This window comes from Galeopterus variegatus, unplaced genomic scaffold (assembly GCF_000696425.1).
Source record: "Galeopterus variegatus unplaced genomic scaffold, G_variegatus-3.0.2 Scaffold384, whole genome shotgun sequence".
NCBI classification, from domain to species: Eukaryota; Metazoa; Chordata; class Mammalia; order Dermoptera; family Cynocephalidae; genus Galeopterus; species Galeopterus variegatus.
The window spans coordinates 284,279-295,190 of NW_007726495.1; positions in this window are offsets into that span (position 1 = coordinate 284,279).

Below are 10,912 nucleotides of genomic sequence, written 5' to 3' on the forward strand. Positions count from 1 at the left end.
ATACGAAGTTATACGAGTGTTGCGCCCACACCTCGCTCAGCCAGTGAGTGGCCGGTCTGTATGTGGGATCCGAACCCTCGGCGGGAGTGCCGCCGCGCTCCCAAGCGGTGCACTGTAGCAGTGCGCCACCGGGCCAGCCCTAAGTTGGCTTCTATATCCCTTTGAAGTGTCATCATTATTATTTAGATACTTGCTTTTTTCTGGCACAAGATGTCTCAGGTTTATCTTGTACTTTTCTTGTCCCAGTTCTGGAATTAGCCATTTCTCCAAGGAGTCTTATTTACTTTTAATGGAGAATGGTTTTTAGAGACCAAGATCTAAGCTTTAAGTGTGCTCATTGCTATCTAGAGTAGCTGCTTCCAAACCCTTTCAGTGGATAGAGCAAGAGTATATATGTGTACATATATACATACACACACATACATCTATGTTTATTTCTATATCTATCTTTATATTATAAACATGAGTTCTCAGAAATATCTCTGGTTCTAATCAAACACCACAGAGGTTTATGTGAGTTATTCCTTTTCCCAAATTTGTAACCTGCTTTTCTTACAATGAGGATTCTGGCTTCTATTACACTCAAGATATTTATTTATTTCATTGATCCTCTTATCGGTATATGGAACCAGTCTCCTATCTCTGCTGCCAGTGTCTCCCTCACAGGAACACCGCTCATCCTGCATGGGCTTTGACATCCTGGACAGTGCTTCTGCCGATGCCACCCCCCTCTCCATCCCTCACTTGGTGGACACCCTCATCACCCCAGTCTAGCTCAGTTTCCCCACACTGGGTCTCGGCTGCTGCTGGCCTATGCAGATACCCTTTAAACCCTGCTGAGGTCTGCTTCTCCCTGCTGGCCCACCACCCCTCCCGCCTCCTGCAGGGACATGCCCTGAACTCCCTCAGACTCTGGACACCCCAGCCAGAGTTGCTGCCCCCTGGCTTCCATCTCCACTAATGGCTTCCTTACTCTGACCAGCCTAATTTCCTTTGGAGGGAATTAGGAAGGAAAGACGGCAGATAAGAAGGACAAAAGTACAGCAAAATTTCTTAAAATTTCTCCTGGCTTCCCACCTATGCCCTGGAGTCTGCTTTCTCCATCTCTCTCTCCCTCTCACATACCCGTCAGCAACTAAAACAGAAAGAAAAAAGCAATAAAGCAAATTTCTTCTCTCTCTTTGTAAACCACCTGCACAACTTTTGTCTTTCTTTTTCTTAGATCAGTTCTTTATTTGGAAAATCAATTTATGCTACCTGCATTCTTTAGGTTTCTTTGCCTTTGCTTTGCTTCTGCATATAAATGGAAAGAACAGGAGATGATCCAGCAAGTAAGAATCCTCACTCCTTACAAGAGCAGGGATGGAGCAGTGGCTAATGTATATCTGTTATTTCTATCACGATTGATTTTTCTGACAGTCCTGTGGTAGCTGGAGGAAGAGAAACTAATAAGGAGAGAGAGAGAAAGCAGACTCCAGGGCATAGGTGGGAAGCCAGGAGAGAGCAACTTAGTGAAGAACACAGCAAAAGAGAGTTTGAAAAAGGAGGGTGTGGTCAGCAAAGATAATGACCCAGAGAAGTCATGTAAGACAACAATAAACAAGCAAATAAACAAAAAAGTCAACTAACTAGGACTGTTACAAGAGTATCTGTTAAGCACTTATTAAATTTCTTTCATTGTTTATATACTCTCCCCACCTAATTCTCACAACAGTTCTGAGACAGTATTATTATTATCCTCATTTATGTAATTGTAGGTTTTCAGTTAAAATTTATTCCCTGCTGAATTGCGTGCTCTTTCAGTAAAATTCCATAACTAACCTCTTGTTTTGTTTCTTCATATTTGCCTTTTTAAGATAACACCCCTGGTACAGAAGTCACGAATTGTGTGCCTAAGGTGATTTTCAGGATCCCTGGGATTAGCTTGTCCCACTGCAAACCAGCCTAGGCTGCTCGAGCCTGCAGACCTCTCTACTGAGCCTGCGTGCGTGTCTGATGGGTGCCTGCTGGTGCCTTTTTCTGAACATGCAGAGACATGCAGATGGCTTGCATGTCTGATCTTGCTTGTGCAGATCCCTGGGGAACTCCCTCAAACCTTTTAACCAATCGAGATCTGCATGTCTTGAGCCACCCCTAACCACTTCCCCATAAATATACTTCCTTTCTCACTGTGGATAAGACAGATTTGAGATATACATATCTCCTGTCTTCTCACTCGGCTGCCTTGTGAATAACTTTTTCTCTGCAGCAAAGACCCATGATTTGGTGTTTACCTTTCTCTTGCATGTGGGCAAATGAATTCAATTCAGTTCGGTTACATGTACAGATTGGGAAACTGAGACTTATAGAGGTTAGTAATTGTGCCTAAGGTCACACTGCTGGTATGAGATTCAGATCCAGGTTTTCCTGGATCTAAAAATTCCAAATATTTCACCATCGTAATTTATGATTCACTACAGTGAGGAGAAGAATAGTAAAAGATATCAGGAGCTAAGTTACACAAAAGGCTGCGTTTGAAGTGCTGAGCTCTCCACAACTATTTATTCGAGCAGACATTAGATAAACTTCCAGTAGGTATGTTATAGAAGGGATTCTTAAATCAAATGGGAAGGAACATATAAGACTCCCTTGAAAAATTGTAACTGTTGGGTTTGGTGCTCTTCTCAAAGAAGAGGTAAACATTCCAATTAAAAGAAGGTGCCACATTGTCATTTCAGACACCTCATATTCTTTTCAGTGAAATAATACATATCTCTGGCCATTGTATGGAGTTATTTTGTATTTTTATATAAATTATATCTATACATAGAATTATAAATAAGAGGAACATATCATTAATGTTCAGTTACTGGTTTATAGGAGAATGTTTAACATTAATATGCTACTGACCTTAGGTCTATAAAACTGAATGGCAAAAATAATCCATACTTATGTTCCTAGATACATTTGTTAGACTAACCTCTGTTTTACCAAATTTGCAGCAGATCAAGTGTTTCAGCCATCCTTGTATATTTTCCTGTCCAAAACCTTCATAATTTACATAATTGTGAGTGATCAGTGGCCACAAACCTACTGATATTCATAGCTGCAAAGACCTCTGCTTCCCTGTAAGTGGCAATTACATTTCTTTAATTAATTTGAAGCGTATTCTTGATTCATCACTAATCTACTGACTGTGGGCTCTTTTCAGCGCAGGTCAGGAAAGTAATCATAATAAAAATGTAAAAGAGGTAATTATGGTACCATCCAACCCAATCAAATCAAAGCAAATAGCTAATTTCCATTAGTAAGTTCAAGTGATACTGTGGTCTGTCAAATATGTTTAAAAGCTATAAGGTATACAAGAATAGTCATTTATAATGTGTGTGGTAACGGACAAGTCCCGTGGGATTCTTCTTCACCAATAGCCAATGTGTGAGAGGCCAACTTAGTTGGGGGAATCCCTGACCCACGTGGGTCCGAGTGGTCATCGCTACAGGATTGCTAACCACACCTGCCAGATAGAACTTAAAGGAAAACATTTTTTGCCCGTGGGATTCTTCTTCACCAATAGCCAATGTGTGAGAGGCCAACTTAGTTGGGGGAATCCTTGACCCACGTGGGTCCGAGTGGTCATCGCTACAGGATTGCTAACCACACCTGCCAGATAGAACTTAAAGGAAAACATTTTTTGTTTTGAAAGACATTGATCAGGAGACGGCAGGTAAAGTTCCAGCGGCCTCCCCTGTTGACTGAGAGCTGGGGTTTGGTTTACATAGGAAGATGTATCAAGGGAGACAGGATGTAGGGTATTGAAGTGTGATTCTCCCTGCGATTCAGTCTTAGTTAATCATTAAGGGCCAGCTACAAAGGGAAAACAATTAGATCTACAGTGTGCATATGAGTTTTTCTACATTTACATATAGACAGTAAACACTTGAGAACATGAGCTGTGTCTTATTCATCTCTGTCTGCTGCAGCTCTCACAAATCCTGGCATAAAATAAGTGCTCAATAAACATTGCAGACACATACACACAGAGCTGTGATTTGGAGTAATGACTAATCTCTCCTTGTGACTCTCAAAAATTGTGTGTTTGGATTTGTGATGTAAAATGAACCTACTGAGAAGATTTTCCCACTGAATTTAATTTGGTCATGTGTTTGAGTGATGACTGTTAGAGAGATCTGGTTAAACAAGTGTCAATTTGTTATTTTTGTATGAATATTAAAGTTATGGATGGAAAGACAGCACTGGGCACAGGGGTAGGGGCATCTCTTGAAGCCCTAATTAGGTACCCAGAGCCCCTGAGACTGGGACAATAACATTTTCTTTAAGGCAGACCAAAATTCAATGGCAGAATAGGTTGAGTTTGTCCTGGATATCTGTCCAGCCTCAGGTTGCCACCCTTCCCCAGAGGGAACTCATTGTTACAGTTCTGGACCTCAGTCCTGGACCATAAAATCTCTTTGATTCTCAGATTTTCCACCCGACTGCTGCATCAACTCTCCCTCCAGTCCTGGATGCTCAGGGTCATGCTCTTCCATAAGTTGGTGGGATAATGCTATATTAATACTTTATTTTAAAACATTTCAAGCATTCAAAATATTGTAGGGAAACACATTACCAAATCCCACCTACCCATTGGTCAGGTGTATTTATTTTGCTGTATTTGGTTTAGATTTTTTTTTTTTCTGCATTTAAAACATAAAGAAAGCTCCATGAGTGTCTGCTATGGGTCAAATGTATATGTCAAGGTTCATGTATTAGAAACTTGATCCCCACTGTAAGACTGTTAAGAGGGTGGGAAATCCAATTATGGTATTTGAAAGGTGGGGCCTTAGGAGGTGATTAGAGCGTGAGGACTGTGCCCTTGAATGGATCGATCCATCCATGGAGTAACGGGCATGGTTCTGATGGCTTTATAAGGAGAGTGAGTGCAAAAGTCTCTCTTGCTCAGCCCTTTCTCACTGACATCCTGGTCACCATGGGATCCTGTAGGTAGTCCCCACCCCAAAGAAGGCCCTCACCAAATGTATTCCATGCACTTTGGACTTCCCAGCCTCTGAAACTGTAAGAAACAAATTTCATTTCTTTATAAATTATCCAGTCCCAAGCATTCTGTTATAAGTAACAGAAACAGACTAATACAGTGTCTCTCGCTCATTCTATCGCCCATCTTTCTGGCCCAGAAGTAACTGTTATCCTGAGTTAGTGATTATTATTCCCATGGATGCTGTTAATCAATTATCATTAATTATCATTAACACTATCCATAAATTATATAGAACATTGTTTTTCATGTTTCTAAAATTTATATAAATGGCACCATATATATCATTTTACAACATGTTTTTTAAATTAACATTTTGAGATTTACCCATGTTGATGTCTGTAGCTCTAGTTTATTCATCTTTGCTATTATATTATATATATATCCCATTATATGAATTATTAGAGGATTTGCAATATTAATTCAAAAGAGGATCAGTTTTCCCTTTTGCTTTGTTCATTTTTAACCCTATAACACTCCCAGATTATGTAGCAGGATAGCCGTAAAAGCTAATTATTGACACGTGCATGAATACATCTGTTCAAGGAATATTTATAAGGTGACTTCCAGTTTGTGAAGCTCCATGTTCAATGTTGGGATGCAGAGATAGGGGGACACAGCTGTAGGATAAAGTGGAAGACAGACATATTAACAAGCAATGATTCTGCCACTGGAGATGTGTGATGTTTGGGGATGTACGTGTTCAGTTTGCTTTGGGATCACAGAGGAGAAATAGAGGGAATGAAAGTGGGAAGACAGCAATTAGGGAAGCCTTCACAGAGGAAGTGGTGACAGTTTAATGGCTTTTGAAAGAACGAGTTTCCTGGGAGCCAAGTGGGGGAAGAACCACTTTTATAAATGGATCAGCTCATGATTGTTCCTATAAAGAAAGACAGGGGAGTTTTGAAAGGGAATAGTGTGAGTAGATTGGTCAGCAGAGTGTCTAAAGGGGAGAATCGCCCAGTGCAATCATAATTTGCCTTCCCTCAGAATCCAAAGGATGAATGATGACCACTACTCATAGCACCTACAATGGCTCTTTATAGCCACTGAGAAATACGGGTGTGTGTGCACACCCTCCTCATTGAGAAGGTTTTCTAAAACTCCCTCCTTTATTCCCTTCTTCAGGGGTTAAAAGCATGGTCTCTGGGGTCATACAGACTTGGATTTAAAATCCATGATCTGTTACATGCTAGGTGCGTTGATTAAGTCTTTGTAAGTTCTCACCTTCCCCAACTGTGAACTGGAATGATAGTTGGTTCCCTGCTTGTAATGGACTGAATGTCTGTGCACCCCCATGCCCTCAGATTCATATGTGGAAGCCTAACCCCCAGTGTGATGGTATTACGAGGTAAGACCCTTGGGAGGCGGTTAGGTCTTGAGGGTGGAGCCCTCATGAATGGAATTAGTGCCTTATAAGGGGCTGAAGAGACCAGACTTTTCTCCTTCTACCATGTGAGGATACAGCGAGAAGGCTTCATCCATGAACAAGAAATTGAACCCTTACCAGACACCAGATCTGCTGGCAACTTGAGTTTGAACTTCCCAGCCTCCAGAACTAAGAAATAAATTTCTGTTGTTAAAAAGCTATCTGGTTTATGGTATTTTGTTATAACAGCCCAAACAAACTAAGACTGTGGTTGCTCTAGTTCAGAAAGATACTGCTGGTGCGATCACAGGTTCTCCAGGCATTTCCTGTTCTTGGGCCGGCAGGACTCATGCTCTGCAGGACTCTTACAGACATGGTAGACAAGATTGCAGACAGTACCTGGTATTTCTGAACCCAGTTGAATCAATAAACAGAGTGGGCTATTTGATACACTACTTTCATGTGTAGAACGTTTCAGGGATTCCATGAAAATGGTATTTCATGCTCATAGAAACTTCATGAAATGCTAGGTTAAACAAAGTGAAACAAATTTCATGACTGCAGGATTTCTCAAAGACTTTAATAAGTTAATGAATATTTCAAATCCCAAATAATGAGGTAATGGTATACAGTATTTTCCAAACCTATTTGACCAGAGAATTCCCCTTTCAGAGCACCTCTATTACTATCTTCCTGAACAGTGGTGCTTCACAGAACACAGCTTGGGAATTGACTTAGTGTATATAAAAGATTTCATTCAGTGTCAGGACATGAAGCAAATTCTAAGTTTTATACTTGGATCTTACAAGTCAATTATTTTTTCCTCTGGAAGTGACACAGAGAATGCATTATAGGAATCAAGTTTGTCCTGTGAGATGTTAATCTCCAAGTGTTTGTGATGCCTCAGAAAAACACCTGTTTTTTTTTTGTTGTTGTTGTTATTCTATTACGACTCTATTATCCCATCCTGAAATTTCTCTAAATCTTTCTTGAATCTGTTAGATTTGTTTTTATTATAAATCATGTCTTAGACGTAATATAATATAGCACTTCTTATTTGTCCTCAAGTTTCCTGTCTCAGACTTCAAGTTGCGCCTCATTTGATCATTCTAGGATTCTCCACAGTTGTAGAGTGTCAGATATGGATCCCTCATTAAATCAATAATCAAGAGATTAAAAAAACTCCTAGAAATTCTAAATTTCTCTGTTCTGGCAATACCAATAATGGTAAAGTCCTAATGAGAAATTCAGAAGGGAGTATACACTAAATATCAATTAGAATGATAAAATATTATCTCTTTCTATTTATAGTTTATGATGTATTCCTTATTTCCTTCCATAAAGGATTTGAGAAGTTTACAAATAAAAGACATATTTGCAATATCACTTTTAAGCAGAAGGAAGACCATTAACAACAACTACAATAAACTATACAAGTAGGGAGAAATAAATATGCCAAGAATGTAAGTTAGCATTATCACAGTAACTGAAAATTAAATTTGGCTCAGAACTACCTGACAGCCAAGAAAAACAAAATGAGGGGTGTGGGAGACATGGTATTTTTAGGTTATAACACTAAACTTTTAATCGGCAAAGTTATTTCTTTGAGGGCTTAGCTAATCTGATAAGAATGCATTGCTTTCTTGCACTGAAGATGCTTTTCTTTAAAATTATCCTGTTAGACGGATTAATCTCCTATGGTAAGCAACCAATGGAGGCTGCAGTCCAAAGAGCCAGAAAATCTCATAGATTGGATTAAGTTCATGGCACTTAACCACTGCTCACTGTTGGAAGGACACATTTAGCTTTTTCAGATGCATGGGTCAGAAGGCAGCCTCTTGGGGCATCTCTTTGCTGTATCATATCCACATCCATAATCTATGTATCATCTATCACTACATATATTTTGTATCAGGAAAACAACTTAGCACCATGGGTTCTGAGGCTGCCAAGCTGTTTTCCTGCCCAGAACCCATTGCTGTGTCACCTCTAGTCCCTTGAATGAATTAATTCCTGGGAATGGTTCTGGGAATCTGCACTTGCAGCTGGGAAGTATTCTTATCACTTCTCAAGACCCTGAAGGATACTGTTCCCTGGCCCACCTTCTACAAAATTGTTAATACTTTGAAGCTTAAATTCGTCTGCTGATGGATGTTTCTCTGAGTAGGACACATGAGTCCCACAGATAGGCCGATAATTTGATGACCTTGAAAATGACATTCTTCAAAAAGTTATTTGTTATTATGCAGAGAGGAGGCGGAGAACAAATGAGGAAGGAGGGGAAGGAGCTCTCTGGTGGTGGTGGTCAACCTCTCTTCTGTGGTCATCTCTGGCCCCAAATAGTCACATGACACTAAGCAAAACAAGAGCATACAACCAACCAGATGAATTAGTCTGTTTCTGTTGCTTATAACAAAATACATGGAACTGGGTAATTTGTAAAAAAGTAAAATTTATTGCTTACAGTTTCTGAGGCTGGGAAGTCCAAAATCCAAGGAACACATATAGTAGTGATGACAGTGACCAGGGAGTCTCACATTCCAAGATGGTGGAAGCAGAGAGAGCAGAAAGAAAGACAGACTCTCCTCTTCTTTTAAAGCCCTCAGAACCACGCCCCTGACCATCATTTTTAATCCATTCACTATTGCACGGTCCTAATCTAATCACCTCTTCAAGGCTCCACCTTTTAATCACTGTAATAGGATTTCCCACCCTCAACAGTTGCAGTGGGGATTAAGTTGTGGGAAGATATCCAGCACAAGACACTGGACACATCTGAATGCAATGGCAATATTGGTTCCTTAGTTTTCTGGGATGTGTCACCTGCAGGTCTCAAGTCTCATCCCAAGTGGCTTATGAAAAACTCTTTCCAACTACTTACAGACTCCCTGAGAGGACTTCTGGCAAATGTACACTTCTCCATTTAATTACATTTCCAGTGACGTTCTAATGCCTCTTATTGATCAGTGCCCCAGTCAGCTGCCCAGCTGACCTACCCCTTAGGCCTCAATGGAAATTTTTTTGTGGTCTTCTACATATACATCTATGACCCTTTAACTGCACTGAAAACTACAGAAATCAATCAAACAAATTCCAAGAAAAGCCTATAGTGAAGCCACATTTCAGCAAATGAAACATTAAAAACCTCGCCTAAGGAAGGTGTGGAAGAAACTTGACCTTTTTTGACCCTTGACTGCTTCTTCTTGGATGCATTTTTGACCAAAGAAAAGAAACAGAAATTTGTGCAGTTTAAAAACCAAGCCATGTGTACACACAGGAGCAGGGTGCACAGGATAATCTAGCACAGAACTGTTTCCCTCACGTTAGGGTGAGCGCCACCTGGAGTATGTCTAAGGCCCCTTTAAGCCATTTAAGTGAACAAGCCACCTTTGATGAATAGTGCCTGGCTCTTGTATGCTGAGAAAAGTTGTCGTATCTGGGAAAAGCAAAATTGGTCAGTATTAGAAAGAAGAAAAGAGAATATCAGAAAGAAATTTTAATTACCCGGGACTTAGTGAATAGATAGGAAATACCTCACTATCATTATAGTCTTTGTCATCCATCACCACCATCCAACCCCTTTTACTATTGGAAAATTCAAATTGTGTGGTCTCGATGTCAGAAACAAAAGGCACAAATAACTTTTGGTAGATTTGGAGAAGTGAAGAAACTGGGCTGTTGTGTACTTTTACCTACCTGTACACCCAATTTTTCCAATTATTTTTCCTAAACATACAACTAGAATTTTAGGAGACAGTGAAGGGCCCTTTGTTCAGTATAGTGCATCGAGCTGACTGATAACTGAGTGTCCCACTCAGGAGAGACTCATCAGCTCACTTATCCCCTTCCCCATCCACTCCTTCCCTTATTCCTCCTTCTTACATACTGGGGTGCACTCTGGGACAGTTATCAAGCTTATTGTGACAGAGACCTTGCTCTTAAAGAACCAACAGCTGAATATGTGCCACGGACTCATTAATGACAGAGCATATGCTTTAAAGAACGTGAGGGCAACGTGCTAGGAGAGAACTAGAAGAGAATAACTTCCTCTGAGTGATAAAAATCATAAACAGTGGAGGTGGAGGGGCAGCGAGGGGAGGCAAAAATACTTCTTGCAGGAGGAAATATGCATCTTGAAAGATAAACTGCAGTTGGCCAAACTGAACTTGTTGTCTCTCTCTGAATAATTTTTTTGGTGTGTACATGTGACTATTAAAATCGCATTGAATGAAGAAGATGTGAAAAATGTGGGTGTCTTGGTCTGTTCTGTGCTGCTATAACAGAATACCATAGACTGGGTAATTTATAATAAATAGAAATTTTTTTCTCCTAGTTCTGGAGGGTGAGAAGTCCAAGATTGGGGCACTAGCATCTGGCCAGTTTCTTCTTGCTGTGTCATCCCATGGCAGAGGGCGAGAGGGCAAGACAGATAGCAAGAGACTGAACTTGCAGCCTTAAGTGCTTTTTTTTTTTTTTTTTTTTTTTTTTTTTTTTTTTTTTTTTTTTTCTCC